The sequence below is a fragment of the Cricetulus griseus genome, chromosome 4, assembly GCF_003668045.3.
Source record: "Cricetulus griseus strain 17A/GY chromosome 4, alternate assembly CriGri-PICRH-1.0, whole genome shotgun sequence".
NCBI lineage: Eukaryota > Metazoa > Chordata > Mammalia > Rodentia > Cricetidae > Cricetulus > Cricetulus griseus.
The window spans coordinates 121,256,201-121,283,237 of record NC_048597.1 but is presented as its reverse complement, the minus strand read 5'-3'; the positions used below and the strand labels follow the sequence as shown (position 1 = coordinate 121,283,237).

The 27,037-nt window shown below is 41.9% G+C and overlaps 1 long non-coding RNA gene across 1 annotated transcript; it reads left to right on the top strand.

Moving 5' to 3' along the window:
* Positions 1-5,798: 5,798 nt before the first annotated feature.
* On the top strand, positions 5,799-25,109 carry LOC118238668. The gene is made up of 3 exons (XR_004769553.1): positions 5,799-5,912; positions 24,526-24,630; positions 25,052-25,109. It is a non-coding gene; the product is annotated as an uncharacterized LOC118238668 (long non-coding RNA).
* Positions 25,110-27,037: the final 1,928 nt, after the last annotated feature.

Sequence of the window (27,037 nt, the reverse complement as noted above, 5' to 3'; positions counted from 1 at the left end):
AATTTTACATGTGTATTGTATGCAGGGTACATTGCATTTTTAATACTATTATATGTTATAAACATGTATCTTCAGTATATAGTACCACTATAGAATTTTTCTGTAGATACATGTTTTGTAAATACACATGTACACAAATATGCATGGTAAACACATGCATGATACATTCTTCAATTGGGGAAAAATCAGAGAAAGGCAATTTCTCTCATTTTATTCATGAATGCACAGCATCCTGGAAAAGCTAGCTAGGTCAGCAAGGGGCATATATAAATGCAGATGTTGCTAGCTGCATTGGGAGTTTTCTATGACCTGATTTACTTGGCAGTTAGCACACATGATCTTCAAAACCAGCTAGGTAGAGATGGGTGCAGAGGATACAGGGACAACAGCTGAAAGGTAGAGATAGATGGGTGTAGAGGATACAGGGGCAGCAGCTGTAATGTTGACATGGGTGCAGAGGATACAGGGGCAGTAGCTGTAGTGTAGAGATGGGTGTGGTGGATACAGGGGCAGCAGCTGTAAAGTAGAGATGGGTGTGGTGGCAGCAGCTGTAAGGTAGAAATGGGTGCAGAGAATACAGGGTCAGCAGCTGTAGTGCAGGGATGAGTGTGGTGGATACATGGGCAGCAGCTATAATGTAGAGATGGGTGTGGTGGATACAGTGGTGACTGATACAGTATTTTCTTTGTCCTGCATTCCACCTAAGCCTGCGGTTTCTGGAAGGGCTTGCATTATTGATGAGTAAGCGTAGAATTTCCCAATCCAGCCACATAAAGATATGTACTGTAGTGCTAAAACAACTCATGATTTGCTTCTTTAAAACATTGTTTCCTGGATTTTACCTCACCTAATTCAGATTACTCATTCTGACCCAATGACTTAGCTCTGCACTACAAAGATTATGAACCATAAAAATTTCTGTCTAGTAGAACTATTTAATAAATAAATAAATTAAAAAATTCTGTCTATTGTGCAATTTTATAAAATTGCTAACAGGAGAAGGGATGAATGTTCCTAAAACCTAATTTTTCTGGTACTCATACAGGGAATTTTTATGTCAGATAAGTTATTGTAGAGATATATGTATGGTGTTCCTCTCTGTTTAAGGGTATATTCTTTTTTGGTGGTGGTGTGTTTTCGTTTGTTTGTTCAAGCCCTCGATTTCCAGGAACTCACTTATGTAGACCAGGCTGACCTCAAGCTTACAAAGACTCACCTGCCTCTGCCTTCTGCACCACCATACCCAATTTCAGAGGCGGCTCTTGAAGGTAGTGACGGCATGTGCACCTGCACACTAATTGGCCCTTGGCATAAATAGATGACCTCCTCAGGGTGATATTAGTACAAGGCCAGTCCAATCTACAAGGTGAGTTTCAGGACAGGCTCCAATGCTACATATAGAAACCCTGTCTAGAAAAAATTATCCTGTACATGACGGGTGGTGAGATGGCTCAGTGATGCTGGCTGCTGAGTCTGACGATCTTAGTTCAATCCTTGGGACCCACATGGTGGAAGGAGAGAACCAACTCCTACAAGTTGTTTTCTGACCTCTACATCTGTATTGTGGACATAAGATGCTTGTGTCCACCCATGTGCGCACCCCACAAATAAGTGAACAAAGCAAAACAAAAAACAAGTTGATAACAGGAAACATGGTCCCTGGCTGAAAGTTTTAAACTTCACTTCTATGTGGATGGAGTGTATTCTGAGTCTTACACTTCCCTATCACCTTTTTCTTCTAGGCAGCTTTTGCGACTTTTAAATATGTGCTCTAGAATTGACAGCTTGAAGCTAATTATCTAAGTAATACTATTTTGAGGTGGGTCTTCAGATGTCAGGGATCTTTACCTCCTGAATGGTACTAATGTCCTTATAACAGTAGGACAAGGATGCCACTCCACCCCCCACCTTATGGAAGCAGAGAGCAGCCCTCACTAGATATGAACTATGCTGGCACCTTGATCTTAATGCTGTTTCTCAGAACTGTGAGGAAATTAATTCCCATTTTTTTCTTATAAATTATCAGGTCTCAGACATTTTGTTATAGCATCAGGAACAGATCAAAACAACGTAATTTATTTTTAAATTTCAGCTTTATTTTATATACAAGGCAGTGTGCTGTTTATTGCAGATATAGGAATAGATGTCATGGGTTTCAAAGTGCCTTCATGCCAGAATGAGAGGGATAAACACACCACCATGAACCAAAGTGGAAAATGCATGCTATCCCTCAGAGCCAACTGCTGATAGGAATTTCTACTCTCAGAAGAATTTTCTGATGGGAACAGTCTACACTGAACATTTGACAAGAATGTGTTAGTTTTCTCCATAATTACATGTCTCATAGATGAATACTTTGCCATCATAGTTTCTAAGTAGAGTTTCAGAGTTTGGCAACTTATTTCCTAAGATCCAGTTGCCACAATGGCATGAAGAAACCCCAGAGCCGATTCTGCCTTGATTTCAGTGTGTTCTGAATGCTAGTGATTCCACCAACTCTGGGGCAGACATGTGTCATAACAGCTGGTGAGGATTGGGGAAGCTGTCCAGAATGCTCGGAGGGCACCCTGGAACACTGTGGAGAACAGAGTAACACTGGAGTGGAGTGAAAGCTCAGTCATTTGTCAGATCCTTATATGGCTCAGAGCAGCTGATGACTCTTAGATCACAATTTGGAAAGTAGAGGTCAGAAAAGCCAGAAAAGTGGATCTAGATAGACATTCTAAAGTGGATCTAGATAGACATTCTGCCCATGTTATATCATCTTATATGTATTATGCTATATCAACATAGAATATATGCAAGAAAATATGCCATTGACCATGAAACATTTTATGCTATCTATCACAGCATTTCTCTCTTATGTTTAAGGAAATTATCAGAGAGAAATACAAATATATGTTCAAAAAATCATCAGGGAAATGTAGTTGATTAATGCTATTAGGTGGTAAGATGTAATAAAGTTGAAAGCAACCTCTGATAACTGGAGTCATAATATTAAACATTGAAAGTAAATCACAAATTCATAATGCCCAGGAGTTGTGAAAGGAACAGAAAAACTATGAGAGGTAACAGGAGCTCAGCTCTGGATGAGGAAAAGAAAGTTAATCTGTTTTCCATTTTAGTTATTTGCATATTTTCTAATATTAATAAGGCATCATTTTACAAAAAAATATTTTTGAACACTTGTCTGATGTGAGACTCTTCACATGGTGACTGGCAGTTTTTTGAGGAGTGTCTCCTGTCTCCATCTAGGCAGTTAGAATTATCCATCTTTGCAGACATAACGAGGGCTCAGGGAGACTAGAAGGCAATCTGTTTAGTTCCCACATGAGATCTGAGATGTGAACTCTGCTATTTCTTTCATGTTCCATCTAGACCACCATCTTATTATTATGATCCAAAATGATTAGAGGATTGATTCAGAGCCTCTGCAAGTCCTTCTTGTGTCATATGTAGTCTTCTGCCTATAGCTCTACCTTCTCTTTCCCAAAGAAATGTGTATGCTATCCGAAGAAGTCACTGCTGGGCCTGCACTGGCCTTCTGTTCCCTCTTAAGGCACTCTCTTCTAAGTACTCACCCTCTGTTCTCTACTGAGACACCTTCTTCCAACATGTATATCCCTCATGGACAAACAGTAAATACCATCCTTCTGGTTTGCAGCACTTACATAAGTTGTGATATTCGGAGATTAGTCTTTAAGATTTTAAAGTACAATCTTTAGAGCAGAAGGCCCTAAGGACAGAACTTGTCTAATATGAAAGCTCCATGGGAAACCTGTGTTGCCTCTCTTTATATGGTGCATGCTCTGCCTTGTTACTCTAAAGGCAATCTACTATAACTGAAGCATGTCATGTGACCTAATAGGCAAGGCTCAATGTGTTTACATGGCTTTCATCAAACCAGCTGAGTAATATTCAAAGCACTGAGGTGATGCATGGCCTGATTGACAATGAGTGGCTCCCAAGACTCAACTCATTTTTCTCCCAACCAAGCAATAAGGAAACATGATAGAAGAGTTAATAAGTCTATGTGAAATGTTCACTGTTAGTTACATTCGACTTTTGTCTCAGCATACTAGCTAAGTTGACTTTGTAAAGAGCAGTTGCGGATATATATCGCTGGGTCCAAACTTTATACTAACACCTGACAAAAAGATGAATTTAAACGTGTGTGAAACCAGATCCATGTAAACCATACAAAACCACAGCACTGAGTAGGGAAAGTAGACACAAAATCCCAACCCTGATCAAGAAAGTATATGCAATTGATACCTGCTGGGAAAGGAAACTCCAGGACAGGTCCCATTTACAGGAGTAGTTGTCCAACATAAAACAGACTCCATGGGTAGTGTGTGTGTGTGTGTGTGTGTGTGTGTGTGTGTGTGTGTGTGTGTGCACATGCCTTTTGCTTTGATATTTTTTGTATTATTGGTTTTGTTTGTAGTTTATTTGTTTTGAGAGAGAGGAAAAGCATGAAGCAGGGTGGATAGTGAGACAGGGAGGATTTGGGAAGAGTTGGGGGAGGGAAAAGAACATGATTAAAATATACTATGTGAAAATATTATTTTAATCCTCAAAACATGAGTTTGGGGGAAAGTACCAGGCAATATTTCTGATTTTTTCAACCTAATTCATTTGGTGATCAAAACTTATATGATAAAATGGATTGATTCAAACAGTATTTTCAGACATCTTGTTTTTATGGAAGCCATGGTTTTAAAATGTGAAATAAGAACCAATCCTGAAAGTAGGTCTTCTGTTTAAAGGATGAGATTTCAGAAAGGAATTTATGTCTCAGTTGAGTTGCTGTAACAAAATACCAGATACCATCTGCTTTAAATAACAGAAATGCATTCCTCATAGTTCAGAGCCTCTAAAGTACAAGACCCTGACTTGTTGGTGGTCACCTTCTCTAGTCCTCACTGGGCTTTTATTCTGTGCGTGCATGTGGAGAGAGAGGACATTTCTTCTTCTTTCTCTGTCTTGCCTTCTCTCTTTTTATAAAATTCTAATTCTTTCCTGGAAGCCTAGTATTACAGCCTAAAAGAATCCTATTTTCTTCCCAAAGCCTTTTTCTTCAAATGCCATGACATTATGGGATAGGGCTTTCATCATATGAGTTTTGGATAGAGTCAAGAATTCAGTCCACAAAAGTTGGTGGGTTAGAAAGAGTTAAGCAGCCCTCCAGGAAGAATGCTTCTACACTTGGCTGGTGGTGAAGACATGTTCATTTCTTGTCCCTATGTCAGCTGGAAGGATCAATGGGGCTCTATGCATGGAGGGAGGGGGCCTTACTACAAGCCTACTTTTGCTTGTTGGAGCCAGATGAGCCTTGTGGTCTGTGATGTCAAAAGACTTCAGTGCCTAGATCCTGTCAGAGATACTGGAATGTAAAGGACAGGAGAAATACAGAATGAATTGTAGGTGTCTGTTATTCTTGAATAAATTATAGCTGATGTTCATTTGCAATCTCTGTGGTGACAATCAATTCTTCCATCATAGAGATTTGCATTAGCTCTCTGAAGTTGATTATTAAAGTTTAAAAATTTCTTATCTGACCCTTTTCAAAATGCAAATGGCAATAGTGGTTAGTAAGACAGTTTTGCACATTTGTTCAAGAAAAGAAGCCAATAAATGCCAAGCTAGAAAAGGATCACCTTTCAGCTTGTTTCCATATACTTTATTTGGAGGGAGGGTGGATATTGAGTTGAATCATGCTCTGAGGACACTGTTGGAGCAAGGCTATTCTTTCGTGTTGAATGGATCTCCCTTGTTTCCCTTTGCTCTCAACTTTAGGGCCTAAAGGAAAACAGGCTTGTGACACAGCCAGCACATTGTCAGCTGGAAGCTAAGGCTAGAAGACCACTAATGTCTTCTGTTCCCAGGACATCTCCACTGATGCTCTGCCTGTAAGTATAAGTTGAGTCACACTTTATTGCAAATTTACAGTATATGGACATTAAGTGTTAAAAATACTTAGCAAGCTCATACCAACTGTGTACTTTATGAGAAGACAGAGGGAAACAAGAGCTGGCATAGAAGTAGTATGTGGGACAGACAGAGACAGAAAGAAGTCTTTGCAATCCTGAGACAAAAATAAGACCCTTCTCCCTTGTTTTTTTCAGGTATTTATCATAGCCTTAGCCGTGTGATTAACACAGGACTAAAGACTTAAGGCATTTTAACTAATATCCTGCCTAATTCTGGTACATGGTGTCTACTTAGCAGCTTGAATGATAGTAGTTTAACATATTTGTGAGTCCTATTAGCTTATGAGGAATGTCATAGAATGCCTATCTACTGGTATACTCAGGTAGAAAAACAAAGTCTTCAACTGACAATGCTTGCTTTGGATGGCAGTTGTCACGAAAAACTTCTGTGAAAGAAGCATCTGTGAGTGTGAAGTTTTGGGAGAAAGATTGACCTCTGATAGGTTTATTGCAAGAGAATGATCCAACTGCCCCAGGTCACCTCAACAGGTGGCTCCTTTGAATCTAAAAGATTGTTCAACAAATCACACAGCATGAGAGGGGTGGGGTGCTAGTATGAGTCTAAGAGATATAGCCCATGGCGCATAAAAACCTCTTATAATGTTACAAAGATTTTATTTAGTTCATTTTGTCTTGATAGTGCTCACTCAATATTTGATTTGTTGGTTTCTCTCATTCCATATAATAAGATGTCCTATCAGAAGGGTAATTTCAAGTCTATATATTATGCCTAGATAAAAACACTACCACCACCACTACCAAAATAAAAACAACAGAATAATAAAACAAAAACCCTACAGACTTGGCCTCAGTAAAAGATACATCTGGATATCAGGATTATAGTAGATACATGATGTTTGTCAGTGTTTCCCACATGCATGACTGTAGGATACCAGGGAAGTCACACACATTACAGGTAGTCTTTATAGTCATTAATAAGCAGAATTTGTGAAAATGGTGATTTAGTTCATTGTGACTTCAACAGTAAATTGATTATCAGTATGACCAACTACCCTAGTCTGTCTGAAGCTTGGAGATTTCCTGGAAGATAGAACTTCTGTGCTAAACCAGGAAAGCTGCTAATTTGATATGCTTTCAGAACCCGGGTTTAGAAGTCAAAAGTAGCAAATACAGAAAGAAGGTGTCTTAGTTACTTTTAGATTGTTGTGAACAGACAACGTAACTAACACAGTTTATAGAAGAAAGTTCATTGGAGCTTACAGTTTCAGAGGGTGAGTGCATGACCATCATAACAGGGAGCAAGGCAGCAGGCAGGCATCTGTAACACTGGAGCAGTAGTTCAGAACTCATATCTTGAGACAGCCAAGAGTCATGGTATGGACTTTGGAAACCTTAAAGTGACATACTTGCTCCAACAAGACCACATCTCCTAATCCTTCCTAAACAGTTCCATCAACTGAGGACTGAATATTCAAACATATGAACCTATTGGGGCTATTCTCATTCAAACAACCAAAGAAGTGAAATAACTGTTGTGCTGAAGTGGTGATACCATTCCCATACACAGAGGAATCCTAAAGAATGGGCTGAGTGTGAGCAGTGGTTATAGCAGAGTTTATTAGTTACACGGGATGTGGCTGAATGTTTGTGGTGCAGTCTTGCTTCTTCCTTTTCTTCAAAATGCCTTTGCCATTCATGAAGTTACAAATTAACTTGTCAGAAAGGAGAAAGGAATAAGGTTTATTTAAATCTAACTTAATTCAGATTTAATGTGTCTATTATATAGGTAAATAACATTTCTTTATTACAGTCATAATGAGGGTATGAAAAGTGAAATACAATTTCTGCCCCCATGTGCTTACTGTCTACTGAGGTATATGTATACTAATTCATAAAAGATAAGTTCAAGTTTATATAGAGAGTTCTAGGATAGAAATATTCACAGAATTATGACTGTTCTCCAAAGGGATTGAGACACACACACATAGGAAAAGAATTGGGGTAGTAACCCTACTGACAATGTATTTAATACCAAAATGTGGCTTTGGACATGTTTGGTTTATGGGAAGTCAAATGAAATGACTACATTATTTCCTACTTTGTAGGAAAATAGTCATTTAACTGAAAAGAAATCATGTTGTCTATTCGAGGTTCTTTGTGGGGCCATTTAGGTGGAAATCAAGTAGTGTTAATCAGATTTTCTTAGATAGAAATGCTAAAGATGAGGAACACTAGATTTTTACCAACTATTATTGATACTACTATCTCCTGGAATAAGTTAGGGTAGTTACAGGGATAGAGGGAAAGGAAGTGAAGAAGAAGAAAGGGTATGGGGAGAGAAGGATAGGGAAGGGAGGGAGGAGAGAAGGAAAGTGGGAGAAAGGGAATGGAGGGGAACAGAGAAGGAGTGTGGGCAGGGAAGAGAGCAACATACTCATCACTGTGCTTAGTGCTGGAATACTATTGAAACAGATGTGGTCTAGGAATGGCTGGGTCCAACAGATACTATTGAAGACAGATATGGTCTAAGAATGGCTGGGTCCAACAATCAAATTCACTGCTAAATACAGCTGCTACATCTACAAAATCAACACAGTACAAAGAGGAATAAAAATAGCTAAGAAAGGCAACAAATGGCCAAGTTACTACCAAGTATGGAGACAATTATTTTTGTAATACAGAATCTAGAGCAAGTCACTGAGAAACTCAAGGCTCTTCATCTACTTTCCTATTTATTGGGCCAATACCCAATAGAAGGCAATCTGAGAGAGGAAAATACCCAAGAGAAGGCAATCTGAGAGAGGAAAGATGTATTCTCACACAGATCTCAGCATTATCAATTCATCCTGACAGGGAAGGCCTGGCAGAGAGACAGGGTCTGTGTGTGGCAGAGGCTCCACACATCTTTGTGGGACAGGAAGCAGAAAATGGGCCTGTAAACTGAGTCGAACTATAGTCCCCAAGTTCTGTCTCTGGAGACTTGTGTCTACCAGTGAGCTTATGTTCCTATCAGCACCACTAACTGGGAACCAAGTAATAAAACATATGAGCCGAGAAGACATTATATTCAAACAATAATGCAAGAGTACTTTAGACAGAAAGACCATAAAAATTAAAGCCCTTGTCACTGGACAATAGCTTATAGCTTTGCTAGTAAATTGTTGCCACACTGACATTACATGTACATTGCATTAGAAACAGGCAAGCAATCTCCCAAATAGTAGAAAAGACCAATTCTGGAAACCCGCATATACCACAGAAGCCCCTAGTTTGATCTCCAGTATGGGGGAAAATGCCCCTACTCCTCTTTGAGGAAGTGTGTAGAGGTGAGCTATGGACTTGCAGGCACACAATGGGCTGGCTTTTGCCAACCTGTCACATGTGGAAGACTACTAAGTATCTTAGTCTCCTACATATGCCTGCAAAACTATAAAGCAAGCCATGGTCATGGGTCATGTGGCTTTGACTATATAATTCATGTAAACTATGGGACTGTTTTGTTTTTAATTTGATGATTTTTGATTGGAGCTTTTAGTAGTTAGTCCTAGAAAACACCCCATTGAAGGCTGCCACTCTATCAAGCACTTACATTGGGGTTTTCAGAAACTGGCCTTTGGGGTCCAACCTTTGCTTGCAAACTTATGTGCACCTTGCTTGAGGACCCTCAGCATGAGTCTCTTTGACCCCAGAGCTTTAGGATCTTCTTACATGGACCTGCATGCTGAAGGTTCTGACATCAAAGGGTCAAATCTCTCCTCTGCCATTTATCCACTCTGTTACTCAGGGCAACTCACTTAACCATCCTAAATGTGTTTTCTCTTAGGGATGCTAACAATACAACACAGAAGGTTGGGGTAAGGACTGAAGGAGGTGATGCATGCAAAGCACTTAGCACAGTGCCTGACATACGGGTTCTACTCAGTGGATGCTATTCTTACACAGCCCATACATGGACAGCCTTTGATTATGAATATCCTATTGAAGGTTCCATGTATTTATGAAGAGTACAAAGTCATTATGAAGATACTCTGAGACACTACTGTCAAGGCCTGAACCCCATTGTTCTCTCTAAAGCCCTAACTTTGAAGCAATTGCCCAGTAGATGCAAAATCCAGTTACACCACAGACATTCAGTTTTATAGTCCCTGGATCAACTACCTCAGCTTCATACAACTTCAAACTGGGAAAGTCTATGAGGGCTTCTGGAGTCCATGTGTTGACAGACTGTCTTAGAAATAATTTCCAGGACAGAAATTTGCAAACTAGGAAGGGTGATCACAGACCAGCTTGTGGTGGAATTGGCCAGAGTGAACTGCCACAAGGGTATTGTGTATAGGCTATTATAAGAAATAATTAAATCCCTGTAAGTGCTTCTAAAATCTAAAGGACACCACATGGAGAGCAAAATATCTTGCCATTAACTGGAAGGTGAGGTATCACTGCTACTTTTATCAGCTTTCCCTATCTTTAATTTTTTGGAACACAAACCTATAAAATCTCATCTCTAATGTGATCTTCTAGTTCCCTGTGTTTGGGTAACATAACAATCAAGTAAAAAAAAATAAATCCTCTCTTTGGGGTAAAAGACATCACTCAGTGGGTTAAAGCACATGTCATTAAAATATGAGGAATGGAGTTCAGAACCCCAGAACCTGCACACCACAGAAAAAGCTGGTGGGTATGTGGGCCTGTCTGGGGAATCCCAGTGAGCAGAAGGAAGCACATTTCCTAGAGAGAGCTAGCTAGCCCGACTAGCCAAAATGGTGAGCTTTGGGTTCAGTGAAAGGCCCAGCCTCAAAATATGAAAGGAAGACACTCGAGACCAACCTCAGGCCTCCATGTGTAAGTGCCCACACTTGTTCGCAAACATTCATAGATGCACACACTACTCACCCATAAAATATGCATGTACCCCTCAATAGATTTCATTTGCTTAGAGGGATGTAGGGAATAGCCCCACCCCCTTGTCTGTTAGCCATCTCAAGATATGAGAGCATCTACTGGGCCCTCTGAACAAATAGTTCTCACTTGCAACCAGACCAACAGTCACTGCAACGGCACCCTATATATACCAGCCCATTAGGGGCCAAAAGCCACTGCTCCATCCTCTGTAGTTGTTTTATACCCACTTTAATACTCTGATATGTAGAAATCCAAACACCTATGTCATTAAATAATTTTACCTTTAAGAAGTATAGTTTTAGCAGGGTGTTGGTGGCGCACACCTTAAATCCCAGCACTCGGAAGGCAGAGGCAGGCAGATCTCTGTGAGTTTGAGGCCAGCCTGGTCTACAGAGCAAGTGCCAGGATAGGCTCCAAAGCCACAGTGAAAGCCTGTCTCGAAAAAAACAAAAAAACAAACAAAAAAAAAAACAAAAAAAAAGGAAGCTATTTTTCCCTACAAAACAGATTGGCAGGTTTTCATTTACATATAATGGTCAGCATCAAAGGGTGGGCTCCTCAGCATCTGGGCTTCACTTTTTTTCTCAGTACATTAGTTGAATGTAAATGAGTCAAGGAAATCAGATTCAACTAACCTGCAAGAGCAGCAAGTGTACTTAACCCCTCAGCTATCTTCTCTAGTCCCACCTAGGTCTTTGTGCCCTAAATCTCTCCATAATAACCTTTCAGATGAGAGTAAGAAGGCATTGCCCAGGATCTTTCCAAATGCCCAGCTGCTTCTTCAGACAGCTCCAAGTGGCTCCAGGCCTTCTTTAAAGAGGGAACAGCTACCCTAAGACATAGAGCCCTCCCCGGAAGCTTACCCCTCTTATAGAAGCATCACCAGGACCTACTCTAGACTGTGGCTACATATACAGCACCTGTTCAAGATGATGACCATACATATAGGACCTGCTGTTAAACACTCTGCATAATCCTTGTGATTTTTCTTAGGTTAGGATCTTGTCTTCAAATAACTCCCAGTCCCTGTCTGGGTATTTGAACAAGCATATAAATGATGTGTGTGTGTGTGTGTGTGTGTGTGTGTGTGTGTGTGTGTGTGTGTGTTAATCTAAACACTGGCCTTCAAAGCAATGTCAGTGTTAAGTGACAGCTTGTGTGGCAGAGCCTTTGGGGGTTGCACTTTTTCTTGGGATAAGGAGCTCATGCTGGAGGTCCCTAAATGTTCTCATGTATCTCAAGCAAGGGAGATATTAACCTTGGAATAGGATAAAGAATGAGTTGCTATCCTTAGAAAGAGGGAGAAGTGTTCTGACCACAGGTGTAGACTGGAATGATAGAGCTACCAGCCAAGGAATGCTGGCAGCCAACAGAAGTCAGGAGGAACAAGAATACATTCTGTCCCAGAAACTCTGTAAGGAATTTGACCCCCTAGACCATCATGATTTTCACCTTGTAGCACTGAAATTGGATATTTGTCTTCAGTTCTGTGAGAAAATAAATGTCCGTTGTCTTAATACACCCAGTTGGTGGTAATTTATAGCAGCAGTCACAGGAACTTCATACTGAAAAGTTAATTAGCACTGAGATGAATGGAGAAGGTTCTATGGGCACCTGGAAAGAGGGAATATGGTTCATTTGGAGCATCAGAAAAGCCTCAGAAATGGTGGCCAGAGTGCTGTCCCTGGATTGAGGACCAGCTGTTCTGGGCAGAAGGAATGTATGAGGCACATTGTCCTTGTGTTTGCTTGGAGTTTGTAATTTCTAAGAGTGACAGAAGTAAACGGGACAGTGTAAGATGATGAGGAATGGCAGGATCTGGGTCCTGTGTCTAAGGGATGTGGTTCAGAAAAAAATGAACCTAAGGAGCAGGGTGTGGTAGCATATTCCTTTAATCCCAGCACTCTGAAAGCAGAGGCTAGCAGATATCTGAGTACCAGGCCAGCCTGGTTTACAGAGAGAGTTCCAGAACAGCCAGAACTACATAGAAAAACTTTGTCTCAAAAAAACAAAAACAAAAACAGAAAATAAGTCTAAAGCCTAGAGAGATGGTTCAGCAGGCAAGAACTCTTACTGCTCCTACAGAGGGCCTGGGTCAGGTTCCCAGCATGCACACATAGCAGATCACAACTGTCTCTAACTCCAACTCCACGATAAAATGGCCACTTCTGGCCTCTACAGGCTCCAGGCATGCATGTGGTGCATACATTCAGGCAAACCCCTCACATAGGAAATACAACTAAATATTAAGGTTTCTTTCTCCCTCCTTCCGTGTACCTCCTTTCCATTTCATTAAAAACAAAACAAACAAACAGACATGGATCCATAATTAGGTCATAAAAGGAAACATATCTCTAGGGGCTGGTTCAACCTTTCCGTTGCCACTAGGGTGATGAAGAAAATGCCAGTGATTAAATTTACACAGGAAATCTGAAGGCAGAACACGGCCACCTTGGTAAATTGTCTGAGCAGTTTGCTTTGCTTGTAGCCTATGGTGAAATTAATTAGTAAGGAGAGAAAGAACTGGAGTTTCAGCGAGTCACTCTGCCCTGGATACAGATGTAGGTGTTGTTTTTAAAGGCTTCGGGTATAAGCTCAGATCATCATGAGCATTGATAGCCGCCCACAAAGTCTTAGAGGCTGGGTCAGTGATGGAAACAGTTGACTTGTGTCATTGGTGGAGAGGCAGGGTTACAGCAGCACAGTGCTTTGTGATGTCATTTGAGCACTTGGGGGGCATCAGGGTCACAGGAATAAATAGTATAAAGCTACCATTAACATCTAATGGGGTGCAGTGCAGGCCACATGAGGCTTTGGCCTCTTGGGCACCCTTTCTACCCATCTAAACTAATTTCCAGATTCATTGGAATTCACTCCTTGCCCAAGGTCAGGAAAAAATGATGTCAGCCAGTTCATAGTTTATATATCTTTATTTTCCAAAACAATGAAGGAAGAAATGGGGCTGACCTCATCTATCTGGATGAGCCATTTTTAAAACTGATTTTGGAGTTCTAGCTGAAAAATCACATCACTCAAATAATTAAAGTCACTGGAAATGCTTGTCATGCCTCCCCTAGTCCAATCTGATGGCAATTATTATTATTGCTTGGAATTGGATGCACTTAGAACTCATAATTGATTTTTAATGAAGTACCAAACTGCAACTGTGACATATCCCCTAAAGGTTTCTGTACCACCTCCCATTTCCTTCATGCCTTCCCAGAACATCCTGACTGCAGAGCTGCAGGCAGGCACCATGGTACAACATGCCACCGTTCAGAGAACTGCTATGTTCCTCATGCTTTGCAACAGATACCCAGTAGTTACAGGTATCCAACAGGAAGGTTTAGTTCAAAAGTCAGCTCTTTAAAATCACTCTTGGACCTCCTTGGCATTGTCCAGGACAGGAGGAAATACTGTCAAATGTATAACACATGTTGCACTACAAAGCATACATTATTGAAAAGAAATGTGACTCTGCAGAATATTTAAAACTAAAAGAAAATTAAACTGTCATTTGGAGTGCAGACCACATAGTGGGAAATAAGATAGTCGGGGGCCTGCATTAACATCTCCAATGCCTTCATTGGACAACAAACAACACATGCTCCCATCTTCCAGACATAGTTCCCTAACAACTACCTGGAAGTTGCTTCATGACTCTCTGTGTCTTCATGTTTAATTGTTCAGATTTTGACCAAACATCATATCAGAGAAGCCTTCCCTGAATACTGATCTTTGTTATTTTTCTCAATGCTGGGATGTAACATCCCGATAGAAGCAGTGTGTGGAAGGATTTTCTTAGTTTATAGCTGGAGGTAGAGTCTGTCATGAGAGGACACTTCGGCAGGGCAGTTGTTCACATTGTGTTACAGTCAGGAAGCAGAGGACCATGGATACTCACAGCCAGTCCAGGATCCAAGCCCAGGGAATGTTAGCAGCTGTCATTGGGGCAAGTTATCCCAGTTAACATAATAAACACAATTCTAGCTGGGGGGTTATGGCAATGCCTTTAACCCCAGAAAGATAATCCTCAAGTTGTACTCAGACAATGGGTACCCAGAGGAGTCTAAATAGTCCTCACAGGTGTGTCTGGACCCCTGTATCCTAGATGATTTCAGATCCTGTCAAGCTGTCAATCAATCAACACTCTCCATCACACTACCCTACATGGAATCAGTGATTTTATTTTCTTTTATTAATTGAGACAATTTATAACCAAGGAGTATGTATGTTTGTAGAGTAAATGAATTTTTTAAGAACATAATTCAAACTAGCATGCATCAGCTATAATAGAAGTAATAATAACTGTGCATCCAAGTTTAGTGTTTCTTTAACTGATAATAACATACATCTTTACATCATGGCTCTCAGTATTCATATTTTGCCTTCCCTATTGCATTAATCATCACTCACCTCCTCAAGCAGTTGTGTTATAGGCTTACCTACTCCCAGCTCCTAACTCATGCATCATGAATTGGCATATTACACACATGTGTATTGTATGTTTTTTTCTCAGATACAAAACAGCCAGTATTTTATTAGACTCTGCCCCTCCTTAGAGTCCACCCTTAGCTGACCTGACTTGTCAGGCTTCAGCCCTGAAACCCTGACTGACTGTCAAGGTTTCAGCCCACTAAACACCACATGAGACTTTGCGCTCACTCCTTTGCATCTCAAAGTTTAGCTAGTGAATGCATTTGCACACCCAGAGGTAATAAAAGTACCTACGGATCACTGCCTTCTTTTACAGACTGGTTCCAGGAACATCTGATGCTGCCAAAAGGCAGATGGCTTTCATACAAAATATTGGAACTATTTCACTATTAGAAATTTGTTCTTCATATTTGCTCTCATTTTATGAAATTTTTATAAATTGCTGTTGTCTCATTTGACTCATGGGAATAGAGAGCACAGTGAAAATCGAGGCCCTTTGAATTGTAGAAACTTTAAACGTAAGGTGATTGTGCCCTCCTCCAGAGAGGATGGGTGAATAAATTTGTCTGTTCTTTACATTGTGTTACTGAATGTGACTTGCTGCCACTATGACTGTGCTGTTGAAGTTAGTAACTGTTTCATAAGCAACATTGTTTCATCTTCCCTGAAACTGTGAGTGTGTGTGTCTGTGTGGGTGTCTCTGTGTGTGTGTCTCTCTCTGTGTTTGTGTGTGTGTGTGTTTAGGATGGTGGGCCAGCAAGCCCCCTAATGGGGGGGGTGTACGTGGGGTGTGCGAGTGTGTGTGTGTGTGTGTGTGTGTGTGTGCACGTGAGTGTGTGTGTGTGTGTGTGTGTGTGTGTGTGTACGTGAGTGTGTGTGTGTGAGTCTGTGGTGTTTGTGTGTGAGTTGTGGTGTGTATGTGGGGGTGTGTGTATGAGTGTATGGTGTGTATGTGGGGTGTATGTACATGTATGTGTGAGGTATATGAGTGTATGGTGTGTGTGTGGGATACATGGGGTGTATGTGTGGGTGTATGTGGCAGAGGGTGTATGTGGGGTGTGGGGTACCTATGTATGTGTCTGTGCACATGTGTGTGCACCCATGCATGAAGGAATGTAATTGTGTGGGGTGGGGTTTGTGTGTATGTGTGTGCATGTTTTTAAAATACCTAAGCAACAAATCATTAGGCCAGTGTCAAGAAGAATCCCAAGAGGTATTTCTACAGAACCAAAAGTAATTACCCAAATTAAAGTTTTTCCCTCTCAAATCATTACATATAAACATCTACACTTAATTAGTTTTAAGGTTAAGCCAATCCATGTTTTCATCATTTGCCATAGCCAGTGAGTAAAATATTATGCTTCTTCCTCCTCATTGTTTTGCCCCTAAAGAATCTTGAGTTTACCTCAATATTTAAGTTACTAAGCCAGTAAGGAAGCATCAACGGCTGTGTTTTCCCCCTTCAACAGCCACCCATGTGCCCACCCACTGAAGCCTCCCCTAGACAGTGAACCTGTGAAGAAAGTCCTGGAAGGTGTTTTGATGAAAGTGTGAAGTGCACCAAATATTCAGTTTCCCTGGTTTGTATGCTCAGGGAACGTGAAGAGGATGGGAGCTGAGCCACTCTATTGATTTGCCTTCAGGCAGCATTTATGTTCAGTCACTTCACTTCATCCTGTAAAAATGATCCAGTCTCCTTCCTCCTCAGAAAGGCTGACAGAATTCACTTTGCAAACAAAATAGCCCAGGATCCTCCAAGATGCAGCGCCTCTGGAGAAAACATGGGATGGATGCAGTAGCCGGAATAAGCAGGCTGGCACACAGTATGCCCTCAATCAGCAGGCCCTCAAATGAATTTCTTGATTCTTTTCAAGTTCTGTTTAGTAGAGGTGGGCCGAGCTGCTTGTTTTTATTGTATCTATATTGTAGATCCAATGTCAGATGACCACAGTATTTCTTTAATTATGCAGAAGGTTGGAGCATATAGAAGTTTTTTTTTTTTTTTTTTTTTTTTTTTTCTCCTGCTGTGCCAGTTTGGAAATGAATAGTCCATGTTGGTGGGAGATTCTCTGCTCTGAGACCATGCTGGAACCCAGATTTCTCTCAACAAATTGTTAAACCAACCCCAAAAGCCTTTCTGTATTGTTCTTCTATCCTGAAGGCACAGGTAAAGCCAGTGGGGCTGAAAATTTGGTGAAAGAACAGGTTTAAGAGGAAGAGAACTGTGTGGCAGCCTTGAGTTCATAACCCTTCAGTGAGTATCTGTCAAGACCAACAAACCAGCTGCACAGGAGGCTAAGATAGTGCCCACCAGTTAGACAGCTGGCCCCACTGGATTATGTACACAGCAAGAAGTTTGGGACTGCATTGTATAATACATTTCAATTTCTACCAAATGGGCCGTTCTTGCTGCTTGGCATCATTTCTGCCAATGACAGGGTAGAGTTTACCATAATCCAGTCACCGCTTAATGAAAGCATCTTATACAGCATCAATCTTTGACTGCAAACAGCTGCATCTAATTTCAAGTACTGCCTTGATGTGTACACAAGTACATGGTGTGTATGTGTGTGTGTGTGTAACAGCCCTGGGGGAAATCTTGTATAGACTAATTCCAAGGCAAATGCCATTTTTTTCTGGAAGAATGGATCAGAAGGAATGAGTGCTGAGAGCACCAGATCCACAAGGAGACAAGAACCCAGTATCGGGGTAGGGGAAGGACCAGTGGTGAACCATGGAAGTGAAATGTGATTTCAGGAAGAATGTTTCTTTGGGAAACTAGAGTGGTGGGCAGGTACGCTTGATTCATTTTGTTAAATTAAGCACTTATACACTAGAGGGAGATCACTATATAAGTAGAGAGTATTTACTAAGGACTCTCTTATACAAAATAAAACAAAAAAGCAAATGGAGTGTTGAACATGGAGGAACACTTTATGGTGTTTAACTGTTGCAGGGGTGATCAAAACGAGTGCAATGGGGAGGTAAATGGACTCCAATAAACGGGATGTGTGAGTGGGAAATCACTGAAGACACTGACACGAGGTTGTCACTGTGACCAGGCCCTCTCTTTGAGTTTGCTTACTGGAGATGGGTTCCTACATATACACAGGGAAAATAGGAATCCTGTTTTGATGACTGTTTTCAACTTTCAGGTCTTTGGGAAAGACATCTCTAAGTTATAACAAAGGCAAGATACTGGGAGACGATGCACAGCTCAAAGGGCAGAAAACACAACTAGATGTTTTCTAAAGTTAATGGTCTAAGAGACAGTGGTCAAGAGCCCACAGTCAGGAAGAACCCTGCCTAAGGTTTAATCAAGCTGATAGGATAGTAAGGTGCCTGGTGTCTTTCAGGTAGACTTGGTGCTTCATTCCAGCAGTGACTATTACTACAGTCTAGGGCCCACATCCTGTGCTGGGGATATTGCCAGTACTTACCAAGTACTTTTCAGTCTCCAACAATTATTGACACCTTCACTGGCTTAGTTAAGGTTTCTATTGATGTGACCAAAAGCAACTTGGGAGAAACTGGTTTATTTCAGGTCACAACTCATTACTGAAGGAAGTCAGGTTAGAAACTCAAGGCAGGAACCTGGAGACAGGAAGAGAAGAAGAAGCCTCTGAAAGGTGCTGCTAACTGGCGCGTTCCCCATAGCTTTCTCAGCCTGCTTTCTTATAGTACCCAGGACCACCACCAGTCCAGGGTGGCACCCTCTAACATAGGCTGGGCCTATTCAGTCATCAAACAAGAAAATGTCCCACATAATCTCCCTCAGGCCAATCTAGTAAGCCATTTTCTCAGTTGGGAAGGGTTCCTCTTCCTACTTGATGCTAACTCGTGTCAAACTGACATAAAAGTAGACAGCGCATGCATCTTCTAATCTATTTTAATAATGGCACAGCATTATGATCTTTGCTTTTAAAACACACTGAAATAGAAACTATCAATGAATATACTTAACAAGCTGAAACTATGTCTTCAGATATGAATATTTAACAGATAAACAACCTTGTTCATTTATTTACTAGTGTCTCCTTATTATTGATGGGGTAGTTATGTGGCAAGAGAGGTACTTGCACTGTATATGCATACACTCTAGTGCACATATGTGTTCTTATCTTTCCATGGGACTCCATAAAGCTGATGCAATTTCATTTTTAATTCAGAATAAATAGTCCATAGTTTCACTTTTATTAAGTTGTCCAAGATACATTATAGCACTGCTCCTTACCCTAGCCCACTTCATTCTTGCACAGCTCTCATAACGTCTAATTCACTCTGTTCCCAACTGAGATACTCTTTCTTTCCCAGAATTTCTACCCATTGAAATTATGCTTGCCTTGTGAAATAGAAGCCACTCACTTTGAAGAAACTGTTATATGGTCTGGATCAGTAATATAAAATGGAAAAAAACACAACAAGGATAGGCCAGGGTCCAGGAAAAAGTCTTTGGTACCCAATGGAAAAATGGAGGCAGGTGTTCTTGAGTATGAATGAGACCAGTAAAGGTTATTGCAAAGTCAACTTTCAGGTTGTTTGCATGGAAGCAAATCTGTGAGGCCCAGTTCCAGATGTGTAGACTAATAGATAGCCCTTTCTACTTACAGATGGAATGATGGATTCTAGAGGGGTTCGATCCAGCCTGCATTAGCCTGAACCACTGCGGAATCGCTGCGGAAAAGTCTGTTGAGCAAAGCTGGAGGGTTAGGAAGAACCATTTTGTGATTGTAGAATTAAAGATGGAACATTTGATATAGCAAAGAGTACATACAGGCTATGGCCCTGGTGTGAGATTTCTAAATTGAAGAGGGAATGAAGGAAATCAATTGACCTTGAGCCAGGTTTCTTAGGGAAGTACAATCCTTTGACTCAAGTTAGCTGAGTTAGCTGTGCAGGATTTCTCCTGTGCAGAATTGTGCCTTTCCCAAGATAAGCAGACTAATGGCGAGTGAGACAATCTCCAGGCCCCAGCCTGGTGCTGTGGTTCCCAAACCCTGGCCTAAGACGGCCTAAGGAGTATCTTTGAAACTTTATTCTCAGAACATTCTTTCAGCATTTTATGTAGATCAAAGACTTCTGCATTTCTAATTTTCTCGTGAGATTCTTAAGCACCTCACGCATTTCTGGTCTATAATGTGGGCCCTTAGACAGAACTGTTCTCTTTCAGTTAACACCAATGACGTAATCTAGAGCAACACAGAGAAAGACTGAGCTGAGTCAAATTTCTGAAGTCATGTGGAGAGCCAGGCAGAGATTAGTGAAAGAAAAGGAGTAAGGAGGTCACTGGCTGGTCTCAAACCACTGCAGGAAATGTGGTGGGTTAGAAATTCTACTGAGACTCCAAGAGTCCAGGTCCCTCAGATGGGAATCCAGCTTTGTAAGTGCTTCAAGGAAAATCAGCTTGCTGGGAATTCATGGAAGGCAGTGGGAAGCTAAGGAGGGTCCACAGGAGAAAGGGGACCTCGTGGGGACAAGACACGGCAGAGAACACGATAGCCTCACTGGCCAGGTTCTGAGTTTGAGAGAGAATCAATCTGCACCGTGTGTCAGGAAGGGGGAGAAAAGGGTGGGGAATGCTGCCTGCTCAAAGTAAGGCCTTTTTGCATTCTTCTGAGGTCTGTATACCCTGCCTTCCCCTAGTAAGCAATCAGTTCCAAACAACCCCTTTTTCCTTATGGACTCCCCAGAAATGAAACCCTTTCCCCAGTTGTCCCACCAAAGGCACAGAGACAAAACAGTTCTCAGTTGCTCAACCGAGCCTGTGCCTTAATCCCTGGACTTCTAAGGAAGGGATTTAGTGACTTTCGAGTGACAGGAATAACAAATGGCCTTACTGTTTAACACAAAGTGCTTCCATGCGAAAGGGAGGCTGGATCACTTTCAGTCGACAACTTTGCCTGGGGTCCTTTAGCTGCCCACAACCCCAGGCATTTGGGGAAAGGACAGGCTAGCCTGCACACTCACAGAAAATCTACTGTCATTAGTTGAGGCAGCCTTCATGGAACCTGATCCCTGGGCACATTCCTAGTTTGGTGCACAGGAGAAACTGCATCAGCGACTAAGGAGTTAATTGAATAGCATCCCCTTCTCCCCTGCCCCTACTCCCCTCAGCACCTAGCTGTGATGGGAATGTTTGCAGTCCCTGGGTAGTTTGCCTTTCTCTTCCATAACAGCAGGAATGACATCTTCCCTCAAGGGGCTCTGCTGTTTGCTTCTTCAGCTCCTGCCTCATTATTCTTTCCTTGAGGCTTCTAGCAGGTAAACCATTCCCCTTCCTTCCTAGAAGTTGCAGTGAGGTCTTCCACTCTCTATTAGTATCAGGAGCTATGGAATTTTCAGGTCACAGTGTGGAAGTTAATGACACAAAAGTTTGGGGTCAGTTTTACCTGAGGCCTGTAATTGAAAGTTTGCTATCTCCCTTAAATTGCCAAACCTTGCTGAGACTTCTACTTGTCAATGATAATATGGAAATGTATTGGCCTGGTTTGGGGTTTTTATGAAGATTATGCCTACAAAATATATAAAATACACAATCCTGGATCTATATGAAACAGAAAGTATATGAGTGGTTACATGGACAGTGTACTAACTCATGCAGGATTAAGTTGGGCATTGAGGTAAGGTCCCCAACACTGGCCTCATCTTGCTAGAACCCTGTGTACCAAAGTCCTGACATACCTCCTGATTATCCAAGTCCCCAGGATTGTCTTGGAAAACCAGTTTCCTGCCTAGAGCCATTTGGGGGAGGGGTTGTGTGAGAAGTTCACAGAGGCCTCTGCTCTGAACACTGAAGGGTTAATGATATCAGTGTTACTAACTGAGTCCTGCAAGCATAAGTCCAAGACTAACTATTTAACTGGAAAACCCCATGCCAAATGGAAACTCGGATCTCCTTGTTCTGAAACTACAAGCCTCAAGATAGTGATAACAGTCAATCAAGTCTTCTCACCGCCTGCTGCATGCCATGTAGGCTGGTGAAGATGAACTTCAGTGAAATGTATTAGTTGCTTTTCTTGCCCATGTGACAGGGGCAACAATGCAAAAAGGAAATTTATAGGGCTTTCAGATTAGAAGGTACAGTCTGTCAGATTAGAAGGTACAGTCATGAGGAAGGCAGGGTGGCTGGGAAGTTCTGCCTGTGGTGTTGGTGGTGGTGGTGGTGGTGGCGGTGGTGGTGGTGGTATGTGTGTATTGGTGTGTGTGTGTGTGTGTGTGTGTGTGTGTGTGTGTGTGTGTGTGGTATGTGTGGTGTGTGTGTCTGTGTGTGGTGGTATGTATGTGTGGTATGTGTGTATGCATGTTGTGTGTATATGTGTGGTGTGTGTGTGTGTGTGTGTGTGTGTGTGTGTGTGTGTCTGTGTGTGTCAGTGTGTAGCATGTGTGATTTGTGTGGTCTGTGTATGTCTGTGGTGTATGTGTGTGTCTGTGTATGTCAGTGTGTGGTGTGAATGTATCTCTGTGTGTGTTGCGTGAGTCTGCATGTGTGTGTGCTACGTGTGTGGTGTGTGTATGTCTGTGGTGTGTGTGTGAGTGAGTGTGTGTGTGAGTGGGTGAGTGTATGTGTGGTGTGTGTGTGAGAGAGAGAGGGGGGATGGTGATGTGGCTTGTTCTTGTACTGGTGAGCTGGGAAAAACAGTTTCAATAGAAAGTAGAGACACTATAAACTTCAAAGTCCCAACCATCCTCATGATATAGCCATGCTCCACACCTCCCCAAATGGTGCCATACACTGGGGACCATGGATTGAAATGTGTGAGCTCTAAGGGCACGAGAGTTAGAGCTCCTGTGCTTGCACAGAGGTCAGTGCAGTGGAGGGTTCCTTCAGGGCCAAATAACTCGACTGTAATGTGTTGAAGGGTGAACCAAACCTAATTCCAAAGCTGAAGATAAACCTGCATTTAGGAAAGAGATACTGGTGTTTTGAGCAACGTTACTGCTTCCAGAAAAGCCAAAAGATAGGCAGATCTTAAGACATCACTGTAACACAATTAATAAAAACCCAGAGATAGATTTTGGGGTTCAAGCTGAAGATCAGAATAGCAAAGCAGCTAGCTACTAGCTCTTTCCTCTACCAAACTGAAATGGCAATCCTGTCTCCATGAATCCTCAGAGACAAATGCTCTCCCTGTCTGGAAAGTAAATCTCCATGAGACCCTTTGCTTCTTCCTTTTATATCTCCCTTGTGCTGGGATTAAAGGCATGAGCTCTGTTACTCATTTAGACTGATTTAGTCTTGTGTAGTCTAGGGTGGTCTTGAACTCACACAGATCTATTTGCATCTGTCTCCTGAGTCCTGGGATTAAAGATGTGTGCCACCACTGTTCAGCTTTATGGCTGTGGCTAGCTTTGCATTCTGATCCCTAGTTGCTTCATTAGATCATAAGCAATATCACAACATCACAGTAGGTCAGCAGGCTCTGAGAAGAAAGGAGGCTTTAGAAGTCAGAGAAGCTGCATCCTGTGTTAGTGACCTTTTCTGTCTGTGACAAAATCTGTCAAGAAATAATTTAAGGAAAAAGAGGCTTGTTTGTCCTCACAGTTGTTGATGATGCTGTCCATCAAAGTGGAGAGTACAGGGTCACAGGAGCACATGGTAGCTTTGCACTCTGCACTGGCAGTGGAGGATCAGGGGAGATGAAAGATGATTTTTTGTTTGTCTGTTTGGGGTTTTGGAGACAGAGTTTCTCTGAGGCTTTGGAGGATGTCCTGGAACTAGCTCTTATAGACCAGGCTAGTCTCAAACTCACGCACATCTGCCTGCCTCTGCCTCCTGAGTGCTGGGATTAAAGGTGAGTGCCACCACTGCCCAGTGGAAGATGATTCTTACCTTACTTTCTCTTTTTCATTCAGCCTGTGACTTTGGCCCATGCAGAGACTGTCTCCTGCATTTCCTCTGCAGAGTCAGACACACCCAGAGGTGTGTTTCCACCAGCCATTGTGTTGGCACACCTTCAATCCTAGTACTTGGGAGGCTGAGGGGGGCCAATTTCTATGACTTCAAGGTCAGTCTGGTCTACACAGTGAGTTCTAGGCCAGTCAGGACCATAGTGAGACCCTATCTCTTAAAAATTTATCTATTTTAATTGCTTTAGTTATACATAGGTGCTTAAAAATAACACATCCCATAAAATGATTTAAGCTTAAATAGAAAGTATAACTTTAAAATACATAGCATGGAAATTAGCAATTCATTTTCTATTTTCCTGTCTCTCTTTTTTCTTTTTTAAAGGTTACAGAATCGAATCAAACATGCTACTGTGTGGCAGCACACTTATTGTGAGACAATTGTCTGGAGGACCATTTTCTCAGAAGTCTATAAAGAACTGGATAGAAAGTGAGTTCATTGTTTTAATTTTCTAGTGCATGAATTAGAGTGACAGTGAACTGAATTAATGAATGAACAGAACTTTGTCAAGTTCATGGCCAGACAACAGTGCTTTGGGCTGGGAGTTGGGTGCTCTTTAGAGAGGAAATGCATGTAGTTGTGAATGGCTGTGAGCCAGTAAGCCTGCTCTATACTGCAGTCCACCAACTTTCACTCTTGGCTGTACAATTAAGAGTCAAGAGTGACGAACTATAGAAATAATCTCTGAAAGTATAGTCTAGACAGGTTTGGAGAGAGGTCTGGCACAGGGGAAATGTTAGGGGATCCACAGGGATGACCCCAACTAAGAATCCAAGCAGTGGTGGAGAAAATGCCATTGATGCCCTTCCCCTATAATGAAATTGGTGTCTACCTTGGTTACTTTTCCTAGACCCTTTATCCAGTAGCTGTCCGAAGCAGAAACAGGCACCCACAGCTAAGCACTGAACCATACCACTGGAATCCAATTGTGGAGAGAGAGGAGGGATGAGCAAAGGAGCCAAGATGGTGCTGCAGAAACCCACAGAAACAGTTGATTTGACCTAGTGAGAGCATGGAGACCCTAGTCATAAAGCTGCAGAAACAGCATTGGACTGAACCAAGCCCTCTGAATGTGGGTGCCAGACAGGAGGCCAAGACAGTCTATGGGACCTCTAACAATGGAGTCAGTCTTTAATCCTAGAGCACAAATGGACTTTGGGAGCCCATTCTCTATGGAGGGATACTATAGCAGCCCAGGTACAGCAAGGAGGGCCTGGGCCCTCCCCTAAATGATATGACAGACTTTGAAGGTTCCTGGTGGAGGACCTCATTAATCCTGGGGAGGAGTTGGGGGATGGGTTAGGGGGGTTGGTGGGGAACGTGGGAGGATGGGAGGGCAAGGGAATGGGGGGATGGATATGTAAATAATTAAAGAATTTAAATAAAAAATATACACACAAAATTTAAATAAATAAATAAATAAATAAATAAATAAATAAAGAGAAAAAAATGAGTCAAGAGTGAATTTTGTCTGTGTGACTGTATGGTCCATTTGTGTGACTGGTGAAATACCTATGTCTTCAGGGGGCACTCTTTAAGGAAATCATATCAGCTCACAGTTCTGAAGGGTCAAGAGGAAGGGTTTTCATTTGCTGACAGTGGTGGGAACAGTGACAGGAAGTGGCTGGTCTTGCTGTTTGTATAACAACCCTGGTCAGAACTGATCTCTCTGTAAGACCCAATTCACTACCTGATTCAAGCCTTAAGCCCTTGTCCATTAATCCCCCCATGACTTAGGTCTTTCCCACCAGGACTGTTCCCTGGACATTTCCACTACCTCAACTCTGTCATCCTAGAGACAAGCTTCTAGAATATGAATCCTAGAAGAAAAGCTATACCAAGCCTTAGCTCCCTGGTTCAGAGAATTTGCAATTATATACCCCAGACATCTGAGAACAGGAAGAGGGAATTTCAAAGGTCTTATTTTTCTTTCTCTATTTTCCTGGGCCAGGGATACAAGAAAACCTTGGGGGTGTTGTTGTGACACAGCGTGTCTCAGCCTTAATCCATGAGGTCCAGCCTGAATGGGGGTGTGTGGACCTGGAAGCTCCTAGCAACCCAGCGGTGATAAAGACCAAATACAGGCATTTTGTCATCTTTAGAGAGCTCTCAGTTCCATGTTGTAGAACTAGAGTCATTTCTTTATTAGCCATCTTTTCTGGTGTTTCTTAACTGTTCTGTCATGACAACGAGGGAACCATCTCTCTTTTCTCCCTGCTCTGGTCGCTGGCCCATAACTCCTAACCTAGTCACTCATACACTTCTCACCTCTACCCAGGTGAGGGCCTATTCAGCTGCTTAGGCACACAGAGATGCAAATAGGAGGCATATTACCCTGGTAAACAATAGTAGCCTTACTGGCATTAACAATACAATAGTGGACCAGAGCTTTCTGGTGCTCCATGTTTAGTGAAACCAAAGGCTGGATCTCAAAATATTCCATAGCAGAAATATTTTGGTCCCCCACAGAGTGTCTGTCAGCATCGGAAGACACTAGAATTGCCCACTAAAGACTCAGTTGAGAGACAGGACTGCAGCAGATCTAATCTGTTCTGTTATTTGATGGGGAAAGTACTTCTGCGTATGTTTATCTTATTGATTGTTGAATAAAATACTGTTTGGCCAATGAGACAGCAAGTTGGATGGAACTAGGAGTCAAAGAGGATTCTGGGAGATGTAGTAGAGAAGTGGTGGTCCAGGCAGGAAGTTACATAGCAAGGAGACTCATATTTGAGCGAGAAGAAAGGGGAAGTTGCCTTTTTCCCCCCTCTGCTCCTGCTCCAGCGGCACAATGTGATTCACTGGCAAGGAGGGACGCAAATAAGGAGTCTGATAA